At 37.7% G+C, this 25458-nt stretch overlaps 1 protein-coding gene across 1 annotated transcript in view; it reads left to right on the top strand.

Moving 5' to 3' along the window:
• The window catches only part of WDR70 (WD repeat domain 70), a 287174-nt gene that overhangs the window by 27815 nt on the left and 233901 nt on the right, over positions 1 to 25458 (top strand). The window lies entirely within an intron of this gene.

Raw genomic sequence — 25458 nt, 5'->3', positions numbered from 1 at the left:
TAGTCTTACTAGCTTTGTCTCCAAACTATATACCATTTCTGTCTCCATTACTACCACCTTAGTCTAATCTTATATCACTTCAATGTGATTAGCTATGTTAAGTCATCTCTCAATGTCCACTGTTGACTGGACTTCTATGATTGTAGTCTCGTCAATAAAATACAGATACAGGGAGGCAATATAGAGTAGTGATTAGAGAAATGGACTTTAAAGCCAGATGGAGGTCTTTAACTTTCAAGCTGTGTGACTTTGGGAATTACTTATAATTGTACAAAAAAGATCTTCACGACCCAGATAATGATGATGATGTGATCACTGACCTAGAGCCAGACACCCTGGAATGTCAAGTCAAGTGGGCCTTAGAAAGCATCACTATGAACAAAGTTAGTGGAGGTGATGGAATTCCAGTTGAGCTATTTCAAATCCTGAAAGATGATGCTGTGAAAGTGTCGCACTCAATATGCCAGCAAATTTGGAAAACTAAGCACTGGCCACAGGACTGGAAAAGGTCCGTTTTCATTCCAATCCCAAAGAAAGGCAATGCCAAAGAATGCTCAAACTACAGCACAATTGCACTCATCTCACACGCTAGTAAAGTAATGCTCAAAATTCTCCAAGCCAGGCTTCAGTAATACATGAACCGTGAACTTTCTGATGTTCAAGCTGGTTTTAGAAAAGGCAGAGGAACCAGAGATCAAATTGCCGATATCCACTGGATCATGGAAAAAGCAAGAGAGTTCCAGAAAAACATCTATTTCTGCTTTATTGACTATGCCAAAGCCTTTGACTGTGTAGATCACAATCAACTGTGGGAAATTCTGAAAGAGATGGGAATACCAGACCACCTGACCTGCCTCTTGAGAAATTTGTATGCAGGTCAGGAAGCAACAGTTAGAACTGGACATGGAACAACAGACTGGTTCCAAATAGGAAAAGAAGTACATCAAGGCTATATATTGTCACCCTGCTTATTTAACTTATATGCAGAGTACATCATGAGAAACGCTGGACTGGAAAAAACACAAGCTGGAATCAAGATTGCTGGGAGAAATATCAATAACCTCAGATATGCAGATGACACCACCCTTATGGCAGAAAGTGAAGAAGAACTAAAAAGCCTCTTGATGAAGGTGAAAGTGGAGAGTGAAAAAGTTGGCTTAAAGCTCAACATTCAGAAAATGAAGATCATGGCATCTGGTCCCATCACTTCATGGGAAATAGATGGGGAAACCGTGGAAACAATGCCAGACTTTATTTTTCTGGGCTCCAAAATCACTACAGATGGTGACTACAGCCATGAAATTAAAAGATGCTTACTTCTTGGAAGGAAAGTTACAACCAACCTAGATAGCATATTAAAAAGCAGAGACATTACTTTGCCAACAAAGGTTCGTCTAGTTAAGGCTATGGTTTTTCCAGTGGTCATGTATGGATGTGAGAGTTGGACTGTGAAGAAGGCTGATTGCTGACGAATTGATGGCTTTGAACTGTGGTGTTGGAGAAGACTCTTGAGAGTCCCTTGGACTGCAAGGAGATCCAACCAGTCCATTCTGAAGGAGATCAGCCCTGGGATTTCTTTGGAAGGAATAATGCTAAAGCTGAAACTCCAGTACTTTGTCCACCTCATGCGAAGAGTTGACTCATTGGAAAAGACTCTGATGCTGGGAGGGATTGGGAGCAGGAGGAGAAGGGGATGACAGAGGATGAGATGGCTGGATGGCATCACTGACTCGATGGACGTGAGTCTGGGTGAACTCCAGGAGTTGGTGATGGACAGGGAGGCCTGGTGTGCTGCGATTCATGGGGTCGCAAAGATTAGACATGACTGAGCGACTGAACTGAACTGAACTGACTTCTCTAACCTCTCTGTCTTTCTTTCCTCCTTTGTAAAACAGAGCTAATAAAACACCTAATTCGGTGGTCTGGATGGTTGAGTAAATGAACAAATATATATATATAAAGCCCTTAGAATGGTGCCTGGTATTTATCATTACGATCCTCTCTTTTAATATATAACAAAAATGGAATTTAAAATAGTTAACATGATTCCTAAGAAAATATTTTAAAATGAAACTAAAAGGAAACTTTAATATTGTATTAAATGATTCATTCATGCTTCACACCACCAGTCAGTGTTATACATAATTAAGGAGCACTAGAGGTATTCCCTTTAAAATTAAGAATAAAAGGTGGTAACTGTCACATTATTATATTATTCCAGACATTTTTGCTAAACAAACTGAAATAATCAAGACTATATATTAGAAAAAAGTGAGAATATTATTGTATTTGATATGAAGCTACCTAAAACAAAAAGGGACTAATCAAAGCAGAATTGATAGTGTCTAAGTTTAAAGGGTTAAAATTGAAAAACCCGTTTTACAACAGGAATAGCAGCAACAAAACATAAGTTCAGATGAGAGAATATAAATAACACTGTAACGTTTTTCGGTACAAAGAAGAATTGAATAAGAACCACTGAACAAACAGTAATTACTAATTTTTTTTTCCCACAAAGGTTAGTTTGCCCTATTTATTTAATTTTTATAACATACTTATGGCTGTGCTGGATCTTTGATGCTGCTCAGGGTTTTCTCTAGTTATGGCAAGTGGAGGCTATTCCGTAGTTGCAGTGCTCGGGCTTGTTATTGCAGTGGCTTCTCTTGTTGCGGAGCACAGGCGCTTGGACCTTAGAGCTCAGTAGTTGTGGTGCGTGGACCTAGATGCTATGTGGCATGTGGGATCTTCCTGGACCAGGGATCGAACTTGTGTCCCCTGCATTGACAGGCAGATTCTTAACCACTAGACCACCAGGGAAGCCCTAGATTTCTTTTTAACTTTACAAAAGCATTCTGAAGAAGAGATCTTAACAAAAAAAGTATATTTTAAGTGCTTTTGTTACTGAATTTCAAGCCCGTGTGCCTGACACACAGTGAGGCCCATCAATACTAAACAATAGAGTTTGGAACAGAGAAAATTTTATTACAGATTTGTACAAGGAGATTGGTGGCTCATGCCCTAAGAACCCCGAAGTAACTGAAAGCTTCCGGCAAGTCCCTTTAAAAGCAAAAGGTGATGGATGGGTGTGGTTAGTTGTTGCAGACTTCTCGGTGTCAGATCCTTTGTTCTTGAGGTCCAGTCATGGTCAGGTCATGATGTTCCTGTAAATCTGTATCAGATGAATTTTATTCTCCGTCCTGACAAGAAAGGGCAAAGTCCCAAGGCACAGCTTTCACTATCCGAAGTCCCACTTCTGGGTAAGAGGAGGCAGATCTAAGTTGGCAGCTCCTTCAGGGCCAGGTTCCTATAACCTGCCCAGCTGTCATCCCTGAGGGAGCTCGGCACCCAACCCACCTGGCTCTCAGTCTCCTCAGGCCACCCAAATGGGGAGACCAGGTCTTACAGACTGTGACCAAGCAGATGGCCACTGCTGTTAGGTTGCAGAGACAGGGAGAGGTTCACCTTGCTGCCTCAAGGCCTGGGCCATGGCTAGTGGAGAGCCTTAGTGAGAGCTCTGGAGTCCTCAGGACGTAGTCTCCAGTCTGTTCCCTGGGCCGTCCAGCTCATCTGCTGGCCCAAGGCTGGGTGAGCTGGAGGGCCTCCAGGAGGAGGCCTGAATCTGCCTCTTACCTCACTCTCCACCTGATGACCATCACACCGCTATCTGTTGACGGTATCACTTCTGCAGTGATCACTCATTGACAATTACCAGTGGTCAGGGCCCACTGCGGTGCTGCCTAATAGCTGAGCAGGACAACTAAGTGTCGCTCATTGGCAGTTGGCTGCTTATAGGTGGGGCCTACTGAGACACCGACTAATCGCTGAGCAATACGTGTTGCCTAGTAGCAGGATGCAGAATACTGAGGCCCAGCAATGGCTGCCTGCTAAGGGCTGTGCTCATCCTGCTCTGTTACACTTTAACTTTAGAAGAATGTGCCTTAAAAAAAATTATTTTTTATGTTATTTATGGCTGCACTGGGTCTTCGTTGTTGTACGTAGGCCTTCTCCAGTTGCAGTGAGCAGGGGCTGTTCTCCAGTTGCAGTACACAGGCTTGCAGTGGTTTTCCCTTATTGCCGAATACAGGGTCTAGGCACCTGGGCTCAGTAGTTGCGGCTCACGGGCTGTAGAGCACAGGCTCAACAGTTGTGGCACACGGGCTTAGTTGTACTGCACTGTGTGGGATTTCCCTGGCCCCGGAATCGAACCTTTTTCTCCTGCATTGGCAGGAGGATTCTTTACCACTGAGCTGCCAGTGAAGCCCAGAATGCTCTTCTTTAGTGAAACAAGTTATAACTGTAAGCAAAGTAAGCAATTTTCCCTTAATTGAATTGATGCTTATAATTTTTTTAAAAAAGGAGTTTTGCTTCCTCTCTGATCTCTTTTATTTTCACAAGTGACATATATTTCATTCCTCATTTAGCACTGGTTCTATAAGTAATTCAGTAATTCAAGGTTTTTTTTTTTTTAAAGGAAGGACTTGTCTAATGTCTCATTAGAACAGGCTGATGTAGAGAAGGTCTGATTTGTAAATGTGTTGCTGCTGCTGCTGCTGCTGCTGCTAAATCGCTTTAGTCGTGTCCGACTCTGTGCGACCCCATAGACGGCAGCCCACCAGGCTCACCCATCCCAGGGCTTCTCCAGGCAAGAACACTGGAGTGGGTTGCCATTTCCTTCTCCAATGCATGAAAGTGAAAAGTGAAAGTGAAGTCACTCAGTTGTTTCCGACTCTTCGCGACCCCATGGACTGCAGCCTACCAGGCTCCTCCATCCATGGGATTTTCCAGGCAAGAGTACTGGAGTGGGGTGCCATTGCCTTCTCCGTAAATGTGTTAGACCTCAGCAATTCCTATTTGCCCATTAATTCTCTCTTACAAAAAAGTCAGCTAGTTCTGAGGGGACACTGATCAAAACTTTAATGCTTCTTTCCCATTCCTCCCATTTCTGCTTGTTAATATTCTCTCTAGCCTTTGGAGACCATTTCAAATGTGATTTCCTTCAAGCAGCCTCTCTAGATGCCAGCTCATGTGCTACTACTTCCCAGTCCTGTTTTCAGCCTTCTGTAGCAAACTGTTTTTTCTTGTAAAATCAGTACTTGATTCTTATGTTAACTACTGTGCCTTGCCTTTGCAATCCAATGTGATGACCTCAGGTGCAGGGATTTGTATATAAATAGTACAGTAGTTTTTAAAAACCTTTGAAACCTCTAGTATAGTGCCTTTAATATACTACAGAGAGTAAATGTTTGTCAATTGGAATTGAATGTATTTGGTTTTTATAATTGAAAATGTCATTTTATGACATTTGAGAGTATTTTCTATTTTTGACATATCAATCTCTAGTTTTTACGTGGAAAATGGAAGCAGGGATAGAGGACTGAACAGAAGAAATGTGAGCACGAAAATGCAAATAGACACCTGTTCTTGTAAGAGCCATTATATATACCTTGTCCTAAACTTAAAATTTAGTTACCTGATAGTTTATTAATTGTAAGAACTGCCCCACAGTTGAATGAGATTAATTAGTTAATTTAATTGTATAGACTAATAGTCTATACAATTATGAACCTACCTTTTAAATGAGGCAAAAAAAAAGTTATAATTTTCTCTTCTTAAAGCAGTCCCACAAAACTTAAAATGTGATTGTTTTGATTGAGGTGTAATTATATATAGTAATTTGCACAGATCTTACGGTTTCAGTTTGAACAGATTTGAGAATTCTGTATATATCAGTTGCTGTCGCTATCCTAAATAATATATGGGACATTCCTGTCACCGTAATAGTTCTTTGTGCTCTCTTCTAGGCACAGACTTCTAAAAATTGAGTTATTGATAGCACTAGAATTGAAAGGAAAATTACCAGAGAACATGTTGATGGTTTTACATTAAGCATACTGATTGTGATTAATTTTTTTAATATGCATCTTCCTTCAGTTGCTGGTTAGTAAGTACTTTAGTGTTACTGTTGAAATCACTGGATTGGAAGTGTTAATGTTGTACATCATAATTTCTTTTGATGACAAGCTTCCTTTTCACTTATTTTTCCTTTGATCCATTTTACTTATCTACAATGGTAATAAAATTGTCCTTTCAAATAGAATGCAAATGAAAATGATATCACACCATTATAGAACTTTGTCAGACTACACCAACTTTTAAATAATTAGAAGTACATAGTGAGTATTTGAAGGCATGATATCTTCCTTTGAACTGAATAGTGAATAAAAATTCAAGGGAGTCAGGAAAGAGGTGAAAAATGATTTTTAAACCATATCTATTACATGTGCACAATTCTGATTTTTATTTTAAAGGTAAAGAAGGTTGTAACATAATCAAATGGAAACTTTGGGATTATTGAGGATTTTCAGTATCCCTGCTATCCTGTTTCCCATTACTACAGAAAACTGAAAGTTACTTTTTTATGACTGTAACTAAAGGCTAGATGTAACAGTGACTTTTTAGTTGTGAGCACCTGTTTTCCATGAACTTTCTCTGACTCCCTGGTTGGCACGTTCTGTGGTGAAGAGTCCAAGTTGGGGCCACCACTATGCTTCCCTGACTTCTGGTCTGAGGCTTCTCATCCTTTGGCCTTAGTCATTGCCAACCACCTGTATCAGTCAGTCTCTTTCCCTCATGCATAAGGAAAGGTTGAAGAATTGAGAGTGGGAAAAAAACTCTCTTTTAGTTCTCAGGAATTGATTACTATGAGAAATGAGATGATTGATGTAAACATTTAACATACAGATTGACACATACTAAGTAGTCAAAATTGCTGGATTTTATCATTATTTTCATCATCATTACCAGTGTTTGATTAATAACCAGTTTTAATGTAATTGCAGCTGACTGGAAAGAAAGTTTTTAAAAAACAATATGAGAAAACTTAATAATTTTAACTTCAGAGGAAAATTAGTGTTCTTTAAAACAGAAAGCAGTTTAATTTCACCTGCAAGATTCTGTCAGCAGAGGATGCTAGAAGCTCTATTCCAAAACTTGCATGTGTTCATTACTATTTCCAGACTAATGTGGGAAGGTCTTTATTCTTTAAGATGGGCACTAGAGGGCAATCAAAGCGTTTTGGCTTTTGGCATGAGTCCCTTTTTTTCAACTCTCTTGTCTAGAGTGGCAGGAAAAAAAAGAATCTTAAGAACAGTGCCTTCTAAAACTTGGAACAGGTGAGGTTTAGATTGAGATCAGTTACTTTTTTTTGAAAAATAATGCAGAAGAATTCTTTATTCTTTTGTGTTTTGTGACAGTAATATATTCAAAGCTTGTTTGTTTTTTATCTTTAAGCCTTTAAAATCAGCAACAGACTCCTATATAGAATAAGGCTTAATGGCAGGGATTTTAAGGTTAGCCTGTTTATAATTTAAGCCTGTAAGGTCAAATAAGAGGGATTATTTCTCTGTTCACCAGAGTAATCCAGACTTTAAAAAGCACGTTTCAGATCTTGTCACTTTCCTGCTTTCTTGGTTACTTTCCTGTCAGTAAGCTCTGCAGTTTCTTCCTATCACATGGTTAGGAAATCCTAGTTCTTGCCTTGCCTTCTAAGGCCCTGTATGATTTGGCCTCTGCAAGTCTCTCTGACTCGATCTCCTTCCATTTCTGTCTTACTCACTTTTCTCTACCCACATTGACTTTTCTGCTTTTCTTTGAACAGCTATGCTTATCCATAACCTCATGTTGTTTAGTCGCTAAATTGTGTCTAGCTCTTTTGCAACTCCATGGACTGCAACCTGCCAAGCTCCTCTTTTCATGGTATTTCCCAGGCAAGAATACTAGAGTGGGTTGCCATTTCCTTCTCCAGGGGATCTTCCCAACCCAGGTATAGAACCCGAGTTTCCTGCTTGGTAGGCAGATTCTTTATCACTGAGCCACCAGGGAAGCCATATTCCCTCATAGATATTTTCTATTTTGTCTTTCCTTGAAATAACATTCAGAACTTCACGTGACTCCCTCATTTCATTTGGATTTTTTGGTTCAAATGTTACCTGACTACCTTATATAAGTTCTCTACCTCTGTTCCATTACTTTATGGTGTTCCATTATCTGACATTTTTGTTTATTGGTTCCTTGTCTTTCTCCTCACAATAATTGAAGTTCCCTGAGAGCAGTAACATTGTCTCTTTTACTGTCGTATCCCCAGGGGTTTGAGCTGTATGTGGCACCTAATAGATACTCATGGAATATTTGTTGAGTGAATGGCCATCTTTGACTCTGGTTACAGTTACTCTCTTACTCCTAGACTTTTCATGGAATCAAAGCCAAATGATGATCTAGTCACAGTTAACCTTTAGAAACTCAGGAGCAATGTTCTACTCACACATTTCCAGGCTAGTCCTACCACAGTTCCCTTGTCAAAGCTCTGCAGACTTTTTTAAGCTCCCATTTCTAGGTTGGCTTTTGTATCCTCTCAGGTGGCTACCAGGAATGGTCCCTAATATGGGTCCTTTCTGCCTCTAATCAGGGGTTTTTATTTTGTGCACCTGCAATGTGAATGACTGCTGGTATGGACTGTTTATTTTCAGTAGTTAGTGTATGATGGGGAAGATGCAGACAATACAAAGCATATTGAGAGCACTGAGGAAGGCAGAGTACTTTTTAACTGACTGTAGTCTCTTCAGTTACAAGTTATTTTAACATATTAGTATGCAGCATTAAATTCTGGTAAACTTCGATTAGTATAATGAGTATATAGTGAATTACAAATCTTGCAGATATAAAATTTCTTTAAGTCCATGGAAGTGGTGTTAAGAATGTCCCTCATTGAAACCCATTGTAATGAATATCTAGTTAAGTTAGACCAGGTCTTAATTGAAAAAGAAAAAATTGACAAGGATAATAAATTATTTGAATATCATGGAATTAGGAGCCTTGGAGAAAATTCACGAAGGTTTTGAATTTTTTTTTGCAAAAGCAGCCCTCTTAATAATGTTGTCAAAGTTGATCCTATATAGTCTAATGTGCCATTTTCTGCTAACTAAATTTTAGTTGGAAAAATTACTCCCTACTTCTCATAAAATAATGCCTGATTCATTTTTGTTGTTTATAAGATTCAGTGTATTCTAAGATTTGATGAAGTTATGACAACTTTTGTTAAAGATTAAATTAACTATCTAAAAATTTAAATTTCTTTTTAAGAAATTTTATATTAAGAAAGGTTTTAATCAAACCTTTTAATGCCCCTCTTTTATGAACATTTAGATATTCCTTTCAATTGACTACTTGTATTGTAATCATGAAAAAAAGTTGTTCTTCTTGTATCCTTTGTTATTTATTATAGCTATATACTTATCTTCTGAATTCACAGAACCCCTGTTCATTTCTCCAAATACTCTGTTGGACATCTCGTCCTTCCTCAAAATGATTTTTTCCCCTTTACCCAAGGATTTTTTCTACTAATAGTACTTTATGTGAAATAATGAAATCTTTTTTTATTCCTCCCCTGACTGTCTCTTATAATGCTGTGACTTTTTCACACTTTATATTTTTGATTAATATAAAATATAGGTTCAGTGTGTTGCATGTTTATACTTTATAGTTCTATTAATACTACTGTAATTAATGCTCCCAAAGTCCTTCACTTGTTATTTATCTATGTGTAATCTTCCTCTTTTTTATCTTTCACTTTCGTTTTTCTTTTTTTCCAATTCTTCATGTGTTCCTGCATATGACTTACCTTTTGGCTCTGTTTCACATATGTTTCATTTTACTGTAAAATTAAGAAATTGTTTTCAATAAAACAAATTGTTTTCAATGTAATTCCCCCCCTCCCCATTTTATTTATTTATTTATTTTTGGTTTCATTTTATTTATTTATTTTTTTAAATTTTATTTTATTTTTAAACTGTACAATATTGTATTAGTTTTGCCAAATATCGAAATGAATCTGCCACAGGTATACATGTGTTCCCCATCCTGAACCCTCCTCCCTCCTCCCTCCCCATACCATCCCTCTGGGTCGTCCCAGTGCACCAGCCCCAAGCATCCAGATTCGTGCATTGAACCTGGACTGGCAACTCGTTTCATACATGATATTATACATGTTTCAATGCCATTCTCCCAAATCTTCCCACTCTCTCCCTTTCCAACAGAGTCCATAAGACTGTTCTATACATCAGTGTCTCTTTTGCTGTCTCGTACACAGGGTTATTGTTACCATCTTTCTAAATTCCATATATATGCATTAGTATACTGTGTTGGTGTTTTTCTTTCTGGCTTACTTCACTCTGTATGATAGGCTCCAGTTTCATCCACCTCATTAGAACTGATTCAAATGTATTCTTTTTAATGGCTGAGTAATACTCCATTGTGTATATGTACCACAGCTTTCTTATCCATTCATCTGCTGATGGACATCTAGGTTGCTTCCATGTCCTGGCTATTATAAACATGCTGCGATGAACATTGGGGTACACGTGTCTCTTTCCCTTCTGGTTTCCTCAGTGTGTATGCCCAGCAGGGGGATTGCTGGATCATAAGGCAGTTCTATTTCCAGTTTTTTAAGGAATCTCCACACTGTTCTCCATAGTGGCTGTACTAGTTTGCATTCCCACCAACAGTGTAAGAGGGTTTTCTTTTCTCCACACCCTCTCCAGCATTTATTATTTGTAGACTTTTGGATCGCAGCCATTCTGACTGGCGTGAAATGGAACCTCATAGTGGTTTTGATTTGCATTTCTCTGATAATGAGTGATGTTGAGCATCTTTTCATGTGTTTGTTAGCCATCTGTATGTCTTCTTTGGAGAAATGTCTATTTAGTTCTTTGGCCCATTTTTTGATTGGGTCATTTTTCTGGAGTTGAGCTGTAGGAGTTGCTTGTATATTTTTGAGATTAGTTGTTTGTCAGTTGCTTCATTTGCTATTATTTTCTCCCATTCTGAAGGCTGTCTTTTCACCTTGCTAATAGTTTCCTTTGATGTGTAGAAGCTTTTAGGTTTAATTAGGTCCCGTTTGTTTATTTTTGCTTTTATTTCCAATATTCTGGGAGGTGGGTCATAGAGGATCCTGCTGTGATATATGTCAGAGAGTGTTTTGCCTATGTTCTCCTCTAGGAGTTTTATAGTTTCTGGTCTTACATTGAGATCTTTAATCCATTTTGAGTTTATTTTCATGTATGGTGTTAGAAAGTGTTCTAGTTTCATTCTTTCACAAGTGGTTGACCAGATTTCCCAGCACCACTTGTTAAAGAGATTGTCTTTAATCCATTGTATATTCTTGGCCTCCTTTGTCTATATTTCTGTCTTTGTGCCAGTACCATACTGTCTTGATAACTGTGGCTTTGTAGTAGAGCCTGAATTTCCTCTAAAATCAGGAACAAGACAAGGGTGCCTGCTTTCACCATTACTATTCAACATAGTTTGGGAAGTTTTGGCCACAGCAATCAGAGCAGAAAAAGAAATAAAAGGAATCCAAATTGGAAAAGAAGAAGTAAAACTCTCACTATTTGCAGATGACATGATCCTCTACATAGAAAACCCTAAAGACTCCACCAGAAAATTACTAGAACTAATCAATGATTATAGTAAAGTTACAGGATATAAAATCAACACACAGAAATTCCTTGCATTCCTATACACTAATAATGAGAAAACAGAAAGAGAAATTAAGGAAACAATTCCATTCACCATTGCAACGGAAAGAATAAAATACTTAGGAATATATCTACCTAAAGAAACTAAAGACCTATATAGAGAAAACTGTAAACACTGGTGAAAGAAATCAAAGAGGACACTAATAGATGGAGAAATATATACCATGTTCATGGATTGGAAGAATCAATATAGTGAAAATGAGTATACTACCCAAAGCAATTTATAGATTCAATGCAATCCCTATCAAGCTACCAACGGTATTCTTCACAGAGCTAGAACAAATAATTTCACAATTTGTATGGAAATACGAAAAACCCCCTCCCCATTTTAACCTCTCTGTGTTAAAGTAGTTGAGTTATAGTCTTTTTTTTTTAATCGATCTCACTTTGTTTTCTTCTGTCTTTCCTACTAGTAAGTATTCTTAAGGACAAGCGTTATGTAATTATATTTTGCACTTTTATAGATGTTAAAGAAGCTATAAAAACAGCTATAAAATCAGTTTTTCAGATTAGTAGGTTTGCAAATAAAATACCTCTGTTGATCTTTCACTCCTTTTTACGTGGGTAAAAGTGGAAGATTTGCATATGTCAATTTTGAAAATGATTTCTTAGTACTTTTAAAGAATTTTTACAAAATCATTAACATTTACTGAAATTGATTTGTCTTTTAGTAGAATCAGGTACTTGCCTGTTACCAAGATTATAAAGTTTGCACTTGAATGCATTTTGTATTTTTAAGTGCCAAATTGATAGAATAGCCTGAAGGTACACATGAAAAAAGCACCAACAGAACTTACTTAAAAGGAGTTCTCCTATAGACTTTGATCCTTATTTGGAGGGACGTTTTGTTCATACTCTTGGTGCTGAGTGCTGGAAGTGCAGCTAATTGTGAATTTGAAATAACATCAAGACCACCAAGTTGATTTACATAGTCTAACCAGGCAGCTGTTGGGTGGTAATTTTGCCATTTTACCACTGTTTTCTGTTGGAATCAGGGAGTCTTTATTCACTTTTGCATTTCACAAAGCTTTGAAGACTACAGATGGGTTAAATTTTTTTTTTTTTAATTAAATGAAGGGAGTTAATGGCACAGTCTTAATACTTTTTACTGTCATAAAATGTGTTGCTCAGAACTTCCCTGGTAGCCTGGTGGTTAAGACCCTGCACTTCCACTGCAGGAAGCATGAGTTCAATCCCCAGTCAGGGACATTCTACATGCCAAGCAGTGCAGCCCAAAAAGTGATGCCCCAACAAACCAGGAATTCACTGTTAACTCACAGTTCAGTGTCTGCAGTTCCTTTTGTTTGGTTTATGATAACGAGATAAACATATGCTTAAATCTAGAACCCAGAACAGTAGTGCAGTAAGTGGTGGTACTTCCGTTGTGCTGCAAAGTTCTAAGTATTAAAGGTGAAATAACTTGTTTAATCCTCCTACTTCTATTATCCTCTTTTGACAGATGAGTAAACTGAAACTCAGAGGCACTAACTGACCCAAAGCCATAGTAAACGGTGGAGTCAGTTTTCATATCTAGGGGAATCTACCCCTGAACACCTGTACTTAACCATTATGCCTTCCTTTACCACTAGTCGTGGCCTGTTCTGCTTTTCAGGGTCATCCCTTGTCTCCCCTAGACTTGTCTCATGCCCGCTTCGTACCAACTAGGAACTGTCTTTTAATATGACTACTCTTTCATGCATTCCCACATGCTTTTTCTTCTGTGTGGACCCCGGTCAGGATTTCGCACCTCCATTCTCTTGGTAGTCTGTGTAAGTAGTGACCCTGTGGGTGACATTGTGACAGACCTGTCTCTATCAGTGAAGAACCATTTAATTTTTTCGTATCCAACTTTTCTCCTTGTGAAAGGAGAGTGTTTTGTCCTTTTAAAAACATTAACTGACGTTTGAATACCTCGTTTTTTGTGCTACTTGTGTGGCACCAGTATATTCCTTTGTTATTTAAAAAATTTTGTAATAGCTTTATTGAGATGTAATTGATATCCTAAAATTCATAATTTTCAGATACACAATTTAGTGATTTTTAGTATAACCATAGAGTTGTGCAACTATCACCACTATCCACTTTTAAAATATTTTTATCCTTCTGAAAAGTCACCTTGTAGCCTTTTACTTTCACTCCCTATTCTCCCTCCACTAGTCTGCTTCCAGCTCTTGGCAGCCACTAATCTGCTTTCTGTCTCAATGGACTTGCCTATTCTGGACATTTCCTATCAATGGAATAATACAATAGGCGGTCTTTGGGACTGATTTCTTTCACTTAACATAAATTTTCAAGGTTCATCCATGTTACATAGCATGTACTTCATTCCTTTTTGTTGCCAAATAATGCTCTTTTATATGGACTTATCACATTAAAAAAATGCATTCATTAGTTGATGGACATCAGATGTTTATACTTTTTGACTATTATGAATAATATTACTGTGAATATTTGTCTAGAAGTAGTTATATGGATGTATGTTTTGGGGTTTTTGGGGATGTGTATCTAGAAGTGGAATTGCTAGGTCATATGATAATTATGTGTTTAACAGGAACTGCTAAACTGTTTTCCCAAGTGGTTATGCCACTTTACAATCCCATCAGTAGTCTCTGAGGGTTCAGTTTCTCTGTAGCCTCACCAATACATATCTGTCTTTTTGGTTATGACCATCCTAGTGGATGTGATGTGGTATCTCACTGTGGTTTTGGTTTATATTTCCCATAGAGTAATGATGTTGAACACTGTTTCATGTGCTTATCAGCCATGGGTATGTCCTGTTTGGAAAAAGATCTCTTTAGATCTTCTGCCTGTTTTATTTGGGTTATTTGTCTATTTTTTATTAAGTTATAGGGGTTCTTTATGTATTCTGGACACAAATTCCTTCTCAGATATATGTTTTGCAAATATTTTATTTTGTTCTGTGGGTTGTTCTGTTACCTTCTTTGATGGTATACTTTCAAGTATAATAATTTAAAATTTTGGTGAAGTCTGAGTTTATCTGTTTTTTCTGTTGTTGCTTGTGCTTTTGGTGTCATATCTAAGTGGCCTAACTCAAGGTTGTGAAGATTTACTCCTATGTTTGTTTATTTGTTTTTTTTTTTCTGTGAGTTTTATAGTTTTAGTTCTTACATTTAGGTCTTTGGTACATACTGAGTTAATTTTTGTATATGATTTGACATAGGACACTCTTCAATTATTGTGCTTGTCACAACTGTGATAAAATGATCATTGTTGTGATAGTTATTTCTTTACAAGTGTGCACCTTCTTTAGTTTCTGAGCTCTATGAAGACAGGGCCTATGTCTTCCTTATTAGGGGATTCCTGGCGTTTAGCAGAGTACCTGGCACTTGGGCTTTATTAGGTATTCCTTATAGTAATTCTGTCTGTGGCTTTGAATGTTTTATCTTGAAGGTACAGAGAAAAAATTTTAAGAGTAGATACAGAATATAGATAGTTAATACATATGTCCTCATATTTTAGAAAGGATAGATAAACATAGTATAATAAATACAAACCCTGATTGTCTATTTTTTCTCATGATTTCATGTTTATTTTCTTTAAATAGACTGTCATTGCTAAGTAATTTATATCTTTAGTTAGAATGAATATATTTGAGCAAGTACTATATGTCAGACACTGTGCTAAGTACTGAAGATGCAAATAAAATAAGGCTTAGCACCTGTCATCAAAGATTTTACATACTAGAAAAGAGATGGGAAGTAAACAGTCTGCTTCTCTTCTTTAAATGGAAATGCCCAAGAGCAGTTTAAAATATTTTGTTGTAGTAGTGCTATGGAAAGTAGGAAGAAGTATTAATAATGTGTCTGTTCCATATTTGATGGGATGAATAGGGTATATAATTGCTAGTGCAAGAATTATAGAATGAATATGAGAACCTATATAGATTGGCTTTTGGGATGTCTTTAATTTTCACTACCTTTTACAGTTGTATGCAGAGTTACATTAAATCAGATATGGTATCTGTTCTCTAGTGTTGGGTTTGGCGTGCTGCAATTCATGGGGTCTCAAAGAGTCGGACACGACTGAGTGACTGATCTGATCTGATCTGATCTGATGTAGAGAAGGATTAAGATATATTTTTTTCTCAGTACCAGGTAAATTTGATGAAAATTTATTATGTCTTAAGTTTCTCTTATTTTCCTAAGTAAATTAATTCTCACTGATTTGACTGATACCTTGATAATTTTTGTAGTTAAAATTAGTACCATCTGTGTATCTTTAACTAAATATAAAAAGATTGCCTAAGTAATAACTCAATTTTTATAAAAGACAGTTATGAAATCTTAAATGTAACTCATACTATTACAGTATATAACCCATGCTGAACTAATTTTGCTCTTTCTGTCTCATGGCATTTTATACCTGGTCTCAAATGATTTCTCAAATATGTATTTTTAGAATAGAACCTTTATGGCCCCAGGCCTGTACTAATGTCTTTCTTATAATGGGCTTGCAGTTGGAAAGTGTTTTGGCATATTAACTCTCTTCGTCATTGTACTCTGTGACGCTCACAGGGTGAGTATTACTACAGAGGAGGCAGTATGTCATAATGATTATATGCACAGACTTTGGGACCAGACGTCTAAGTTCACTTATGTGACCTTGGACAAATTATTTAACCTCTCTTTGCCTCAGTTTCCTCATCTTTCAAATAAGGTGAAAGTAGGACCAAAGTTGTTGCTGAGATTGAATGGCTTTGTATATATGTGGTGCCCTGAGCAGTGCTTGGTTATAGTATGCATGTATGTGCTCACTGTTACTACTATTATTTATATCCAGTAGATGGTTAAGGAAATAGAGGCTCTATGAAGGAGGGATTTTTTCTTACCACTAATTACCACTAATAAGTAGCAGAAACCAGATTCTTATCCTGTTTTTGCCTTGACTCTTTAAAGCAATAGGATTTTTATTAAGTAACTGTTGAATGAATGTTTGCATGAATCGGGGGGGCGGAAAATCCTATGTTACCTGCAGTTTGGAAGATTGAATTATAGAGTAGGAGTTTTGCTAAATTGAAAGTTAAATTTGACTTCCAAGATTTTCCAATCAAAGAGAAAGATAATTGCTATATTATATCACTTCTGTGTGGAACCTAAAAAATAAAACAAATGAGTGGATATGCAAAAGAGAAACAGACTCAGAGATATAGAAAATAAACTTGTGGTACCAAAGGACAGAGAGAAAAGGGGCGGGGCAAACAAGAGGTATTAGATTAACAAATACAAACTGCTATATATAAAATAAACAAGATTATACTGTATAGCACAGATTATTATACCTATTATCTTGTAATAACCTATAATGGAGTATAATCTATAGAAATATTAAATTGCTATGTGTGTGCTCAGTTGCTCAGTCATGTCCTATTTTTTGTGACCCCATGGATGGTAGCCATCCAGGCTTCTCTGTCCATGGGATTCTTCAGGCAAGAATCCTGGAGTGGGTAGCCATTCCCTTCTCCAGGGGACCTTCCTGACTCAGGGATCAAACTTGGGTCTCCTGCTTTGCAGGTGGATTCTTTACCATCTGAGCCACCAGGGAGGCCCCAGATATTGGCATTGTTGAGCCACAAATCATGGAATGCCCTGGAAATCCTATGAACAGAGGAGCCTGGGGCGCTACAGTCCATGGGGTTACAAAGGGTTTGTACGACTTTGCAACTGAGCACATACACATGGTGAGAACATTTAAGCTCTACTCTTTTAGCAAGTTTCAAGTATACAACACAGTGTTATTAACTGTAGTTACTATGCTGAGAATTTAATTCTCAGAAGTCATTTATCTTATAACTAAAAAGTTTATACCCTTTGACCAGAAACTTCTTTAAAAACGTTAGTTTTTCTAAATTTAACCCACAGTAACATTCTACTAATAAAGAAAATTACTAAAACAAATTATGTGATTCTATGACAAGTTACAGTTGTGACTAATGTTATTAGAGAGACATTGAAGGTTCTCTGTTTACCCTCAATCTTTCCCAGCATCAAGGTCCTTTCCAGTGAGTCGGCTCTTTGCATCAGGTGGCCAAATTACTGGAGCTTCAGCTTTAGCATCAGTCCTTCCAATGAATATTCAGGACTAATTTCCTTTAGGATTGACTGGTTTGATCTCCTTGCAGTCCAAGGGACTCTCAAGAGTCTTCTCCAGCACCACATTTCAAAAGCATAAATTCTTTGGCACTCAGCCTTCTTTATGGTCCAACTCTCACATCCACACATGACTACTGGAAAAACCATAGTTTTGACTATACAGACCTTTGTTGGCAGAGTGATGTGTCTGCTTTTTAATACACTGTCTAGGTTTGTCATAACTTTTCTTCCGAGGAACAAGCGTCTTTTAATTTCATGGCTGCAGTCACCATCCACATAAGAGCTGAAATATTCATAAAATTTTGGAGTGTTAGGAAATGATACAGTATATGTCCATGGTAGCTTTGAAAATAAATGTCATTTGATATAAATTCTGTTGGCTAATTACCTGCCATTTTTGTATGATAAACATAAAGAGTATTTGTCATCTTTGTGTTTATTGCTAATATCATATTTTTTAAAATGTGACTTCTGATAAAATATAAGAATGAACTATCCTTTTTAAGTTTCTCAGCCCTACAAGTACAAAGAGTTATTTAACAATGTACTTTTAAGTCATGTTACTAAGAAATGTTCTCCAAGATTGCAGCTTGCAATAGGGCATAGATGGTTTGAAGGTAATTTAGAAATGGTTTGGGAATACTGCTAATTGAAGGATTGGAACCAGCTGTGAGATTTAGATAGGAAATTGTCTTTCCTTCCTGCAGTATTTTAAACATGTAACTTTACATTTTTGAAGGAAGATTGTAAATATTTGATAAATGATTCATTTTGAAGCTTACCTAGCATTTGTTAGCATATTGAGAAGTATTCCAGCTTAATAGTATGCATCATTTAATCTTTTTTGGTTTGTTGTATCTAGTATAAGGTTTTTTTGGTAAATTGCACATAATATAAAATTTGCAGTCTTACTCATTTTTAGATGTACAGCTATCCTTGCTAACATTTATGTAGTTTTTCTTTCTTTTTCCTCATTAAATATTAGTATTGCATTGAGTGTGAAGTGGTATCTCATTGTGGTTTTGATTTGGATTTCCCTAAGGATTACTCTGGTCCCATCACTTCATGGGAAATAAATGGGGAAACAGTGGAAACAGTGTCAAACTTTATTTTTTTGGGCTCCAAAATCACTGCAGATGGTGACTGCAGCCATGAAATTAAAAGACGCTTACTCCTTGGAAGGAAAGTTATGACCAACCTAGATAGCATATTGAAAAGCAGAGACATTACTTTGCCAACAAAGGTCTGTCTAGTCAAGGCCATGGTTTTTCCTGTGGTCATGTATGGATGTGAGAGTTGGACTGTGAAGAAAGCTGAGCGCCGAAGAATTGATGCTTTTGAACTGTGATGCTGGAGAAGACTCTTGAGAGTCCCTTGGACTGCAAGGAGATCCAACCAGTCCATCCTAAAGGAGACCAGTCCTGGGTGTTCATTGGAAGGACTGATGCTGAGGCTGAAACTCCAGTACTTTGGCCACCTCATGCGAAGAGTTGACTCATTGGAAAAGACCCTGATGCTGGGAGGGATTGGGGGCAGGAGGAGAAGGGGGTGACAGAGCTTGAGATAGCTGGATGGCATCACTGACTCAATGGACATGAGTTTGGGTGAGGTCTGGGAGTTGGTGATGGACAGGGAGGCCTGGCATGCTGTGATTCATGGGGTCGCAAGGAGTCGGACACGACTGAGCGACTGAACTGAACTGAACTGAAGGATTAGTGATATTGAATATCTTCTCATATGCTTGTTGGTCATTTGTGTATCTTCTTTGGAAAAAATAACTATTCAACTCCTTTGCCATATTTTGAAGTGAGCTTTTTTGTTGTTGTTTTTGAGTCATAGAAGTTTTTAATTTATTCTAAATATTGATACCATATCAGATATATGTATTGCAAATATTTTCTCCCATTCTGTATGTTACCTTTTCACTGTGTTAACTGTCTCTTTTGATGCCTTGGTGATTTTTTTTGAAATCTCAAATCTTGTTATATTACTCTACGTGTCTTAGAACTTGAATTTCAGATTCTTGGCATTGTATACAGTTTGGCTCATAACTGACTCTCTGGGCTAACTAACTTTCTGGGTTAACAGTAACTAACACACGCACACACACACACATCCTTTCCCTTTTTCTTGCCCAGAAATTTAAACTCCAGCCAGGCAAAACTATTTGCAGTTGAGAAAGTGTCAAGAGTCATCTTATTCTATCCTAGATGTCCTCTGCTTTTACCTAGGGAACTTCTGTTTTTCCAAAGGCATCTCAAACATCTCTTGCATGAAACCTTTTCTAATCACTCTCTACTTTCCTAGGCAGGTGGAATTCCTAGGCGTAATGCAATTGAGTGCTGAACCCTGTGTATCCTTCTGCCATAGCCTCTGAAAGATTTTAGTTTGCTTATTTGTTTACCTATTTGTTTTATTTTGTTAGACTGGCAGTTCTTTGTGAGCAAAGTCTTTGTTATTGGTCTTTTTATCTTTAACTTAGTTCCTGGTATGTTGTATATGATTAAACACTCAATAAATGTTGTTAAGTGAATGTGTGATTAGTAAGTGAATGAGTAAATGAATGAATTCTAAGAGTTACAACAGAATGGACTCTAATTGGACTCTGGTTGCTTTTGATAATTCAAGCTAGGTTTCAACAGTACATGAAACTGGAACTTCCAGATGTATAAGCTGGATTTAGGAAAAGCAGAGTAACCAGAGATCAATTTGCCAACATCCTTTGGATCATAGAAAAAGCAAGAGAATTCCAGAAAAACGTCTAATTCTGCTTCATTGACTACACTAAAGCCTTTGACTATGTGGATCACAACAAACTGGAAAATTCTTCAAGAGATGGGAATACCAGACCACCTTACCTGCCTCCTGTGAATCCTGTTTGCAGGTCAAGAAGCAACAGTTAGAACTGGACATGGAATAATGGACTGGCTGCAAATTGGGAAAGGAGTATGTCAGGGCTGTATGTTGTCACCCTGCTTATTTAACTTATATGCAGAGTACATCATGTGAAATGTTGGACTGGATGAAGCACAAGCTGGAATCAAGGTTACAGGGAGAAATAACAATAACCTCAGATATGCAGATGACACCACCCTTATGGGAGAAAGCAAAGAAGAACTAAAGAGCCTGTTGATCAAAGTGAAAGAAGAGAGTGAAAAAACTAGCTTAAAACTCTTAATATTCAGAAAACTAATATCATGGCATCTGGTCCCATCACTTCGTGGCAAATAGATGGGGCAACAGTGGAAATAGTGACAGACTTTATGTTCCTGGACTCCAAAATCACTCTGGACAGTGGCTGCAGCCATGAAATTAAAAGATGCTTGTTCTTTGGAAGAAGAGCTATGACCAACCTAGACAGTGTATTAAAAAGTAGAGACATCACTTTGCTGACAAAGGTCTCTACAATGAAAATTATAGTTTTTCATGTAAGGATGTAGTTGTGTTTGGATGTGAGAGTTGGACCATAAAGAAAGCTGAGCACTGAAGAATTGATGCTTTCAAATTGGGGTTTTGGAGAAGACTCTTGGAAGTCCCTTGCACTTCAAGGAGAGTCAACCAGTCAATCCTAAAGGAAATCAGTCCTGAATATTCTCTGGAACGATGGGTACTGAAGCTGAAGCTGCAGTACTTTGGCCACCTGATAATAAGAACTGGGAAAGACCCTGATGCTGGGAAAAACTGAAGGCAGGAGGAGGAGGGGACAACGGATGATGAGATGGTTGGATGGCATTACTGACCCAATGGACATGAATTTGAGCAAGCTCTGGGAGTTGGTGAAGGACAGGAAAGCCTGGCATGCTGCATTTCATGGGGTCACAAAGAGTCAGACATGACTGAGTGACTAAACAGCGAACAACAACCAATGATACTACACTGGTAACTATTTCCAGAGTGGTTTCTGGGAGAAAGTAGCACTCATTTTCAAGCTCCTTTATGGAAATCTCCATTTTCTGCCACAACTACTAGCTGCTTTGTGGTAGACATTTATTACTGAGTAGACTTTTTACTCCTTGGAAGAAAAGTTATGACCAACCTAGATAGCATATTCAAAAGCAGAGACAGTACTTTGCCAACAAAGGTCCGTCTAGTCAAGGCTATGGTTTTTCCTGTGGTCATGTATGGATGTGAGAGTTGGACTGTGAAGAAGGCTGAGCGCCGAAGAACTGATGCTTTTGCACTGTGGTGTTGGAGAAGACTCTTGAGAGTCCCTTGGACTGCAAGGAGATCCAACCAGTCCATTCTAAAGGAGATCAGTCCTGGGTGTTCTTTGGAAGGACTAATGCTAAAGCTGAAACTTCAATACTTCGGCCACCTCATGCAAAGAGTTGATTCATTGGAAAAGACCCTGATGCTGGGAGGGATTGGGGGCAGAAGTAGAAGGGGACGACAGAGGATGAGATGGCTGGATGGCACCACCGACTCGATGGACGTGAGTCTGGGTGAACTCCAGGAGTTGGTGATGGACAGGGAGGCCTGGCGTGCTGGAATTCATGGGGTCACAAAGAGTCGGACATGACTGAGTGACTGAACTGAACTGAGACTTTTTTATTTTGGCTCAAAGTACTACACATATCTAACTTTTAAAATTTATGACAAATTTATTCCAGAAAGGTTATTAATGATTTTCAGTTCTTTTGAAAACACTGTAAGGATGTATGTACATCAGATGGAATTGCTCATGTTATTCCAGATATGTTTGCTATCATTGTTCTTATTGAGGTAAACAAAAGAGCCTGGGAAATAACCCTTTGGTTGGCATTTAAAATCAAACCAAAACAGAAACTGGTATCTTTTCCCATCTTCCATTAAGAGTGTAGCTCTTGTTACGAATTTTGGCAGTAAATGACTTCATTGAGGTCTTGTAGTTTATGATGTCCTCTGGCAGGGAAATCTTGAAAATGTTTTACTGTTATAGCAAATTTCACACTAAGCCATATTTCAAAAAGTCATTAGTAAAAGTTCTGGACAAAGAACAGTCACCATCAAGTGATATGCTACCAAAAGATGGATAGCTACTATTTTAGATGATTTAGTTGTGCCAATTATATGGGCTTTTTATGAGTTATGCCCTACATGATTTCCAGTAAAACTTTGATTTTAAATGTAAACAATATTTATTTAAATATTTAATTTACTCCTAATGTAAATACTAAGTTGTTCTGTGTTCTTGCAAGTTTTTTCTTTAAATGTCAAAAATTGTCTATATATAGGCACATTCTGCATTGAACTCAGTGAAATAATTTTCATCCTTCCTTTTGGTGACAGTGTTTCTCTTTCCTGAGTGATAAAATAGTCATTGGTTATGAAATGATAGTAATAGATTCTTCTCAAAGTAAAACAATTGAACTGTTCTCTTGTTTCTTTTAGGAGTACTTAGCACCTTTACATGAGTTTTTATTACTTACAAATATTGTCAACTGCAAAGGAAGCAGTGGTTTACATAATTAATATAGAGGCAGTCCAGAATTCATTTGTTCAACTTTTAAATTATTTTGAAATTTGTGTTGGAATATTGGTATATCTGAGATGGGTGTGTGTGGGACTTTCTAAGAGATCGTGAACCATTCTGTAATATCTTTGTCTTGAAATAAACTGCAAGCTCTCCTGCAGTTCCTTGGGTTACTGTGAGGTCAGTGTTTTTGTGCAGTGCCTCTGGGTTCCTGATCTTTACTGATCTGTGGTGCTAATGAACTATAGCCACTTTCAGAGGCAAACAAGTCTAAAACAAAACCACCTTTATTTCTCTATACTTGCAAGTTTATATGTGCTTTTTTAGTCTGGGACAGGATCATTTGGTCTTCAAAGGTTTTTACTTTTGGGAAATTGCCAGTTATCTTTGACTGTCACTCAGCAGACTCACCTGATGAATAGCACCTACCTGCTCTTCTTTATAGACATAAACACTAATGTTTGAGGTAAATTAAAGATTATCTAATGTGATTTACAAGGTAGACATTGTTAACAGCCATTAATTCACTCTAAAAACTTTTGTGTGCCTGCATTATACCAGGTGTTTTATAGATTAGGGACCTAGAGACAATATGTGTGTGTGTATGTGTGTGTACTCACAGTCTTTGAGAAGTATCTCTTTTGCAGTTTGGTTAGGGAACGGTGTGGAGACAGAGAGGTAAAAAACTACGATGTTTTATGATAGGTTCTGTGGGGCTTCCCTAGTGGCTCAGTGGGTACAGAATCCACCTGCAATGCAGGAGATGCACCCAGACATGGGTTTGATCCCTGGATTGGGAAGACCCCGGGAAGAGGGTATGGCAACCCACTCCTGTATTCTTGCCTGGAGAATCCCATAGACAGAGGAGCCTGGTGGGCTACAGTCCATGGGGTCACAAAGAGTCGGACACGACCGAAGCGAATGAGCATACACACACGAGACAAGGTGAAGTTGTTATGAGAGTACGGTATTCTTGCCTGGAGAATCCCCATGGACAGAGGAGCCTGGCAGGCTACAGTCCATGAGGTAGCAAAGAGTTGGACATGATTGACTGACTAAGCATAGCACAGCACAGAAGGGAGTAGGTCACATCTGAATTGAGTCTTAAAGGGTGAGTAGAAATTAGCCAAATAAAGAGGAGGCGAAGCCTAGAAATAGACTAATATGACCAGAGAGACAGACAGGAGCTATGCCTTAGAATAAATGATGGCTGTCACTTATTTAGCAACTACTTTGTGCCAGACTCTGTATTATGACCTTTACAACACTTAATTCACAATAACTTACGGGACAGATGTTGTTATCCTCTTTGCAAATAAAGAAGCTGAAAGTCATTACTCTTCTGAGGTTATGACAGGGTTAATGAGTATCAGAGCTTGATTTTAAAACCCTAGATTTTCTGGCTTTTTGTCAAGGCTGATTCCTCCCAAGAAGGAACATTTTTCAAGGTGGAGGAAATAGTTACAAAGCTATCATGCTGATGAAAGGTCAGACGTGCCGGTTAAGGTCTGTGAAGTGTCCTGGGGCATTAATAATATTTATTCATTCAACAAATATTTACTAAGGGTCCCTTAAGTGCTAAAAACTCTGCTAGACATTAGGAATTAAATGACAAATGCTTAAATGGTAGAGGTAGAAGGTGAAAGAAAGTAGAGGCACTGAGTGTAAATGTAGTGTGAGGAAAGAAAAAATAAAGAAAAGATAATGATACAGCAGTAAACATAGGGGGAAGTTAGTGTGTGCGTGCTTTAATATGGGAAGTACTTTAATTGTTCATATGCTGAGAAGAGAGAGCCATAGTAGGGGAAAGATTTAAGATAAACTAGAATGAACTGGTGATTGATTCGTTCATCAATGATCCTGAAGAAGGAGGAAAGTCAGAAACCAAAGTCTGTAGATTGCACATGTTTAATTAAGTAGATTGCAAGATAATCCTAGCATGAAGTTGTAATGACTGTATAATTTTAGTATAGTAACCCTACACTTGGATAACGGAGACTTGATTAAACAATGAAACATCTTACGTAAATGATCGCTGTGACCTCTTACGTCTGGTTTATGCATCCATCGCCTCTGTCCCTCCATTGTTCTGTCCATACCCTTTTTAACATAACATGCAGAGTTATTGGTGTTCCCTCTTGGGAGGGGAGATGAGTAGAGGCTGTGTCTAATGCTACTTAGCATCTGGTATAATCCCACTTTAATAAAGGCTTTTTGAATTGATCAATCACTGAATTCCGTATTTGTACCATTTGAATATTAGCTTTTTGTTTTTTAATCTTTTATGGGTTAAAAGGTATATATC

This window comes from Bos indicus, chromosome 20 (assembly GCF_029378745.1).
Source record: "Bos indicus isolate NIAB-ARS_2022 breed Sahiwal x Tharparkar chromosome 20, NIAB-ARS_B.indTharparkar_mat_pri_1.0, whole genome shotgun sequence".
Taxonomy (NCBI): domain Eukaryota; kingdom Metazoa; phylum Chordata; class Mammalia; order Artiodactyla; family Bovidae; genus Bos; species Bos indicus.
This window is presented reverse-complemented; position numbering and strand designations above follow the sequence as displayed.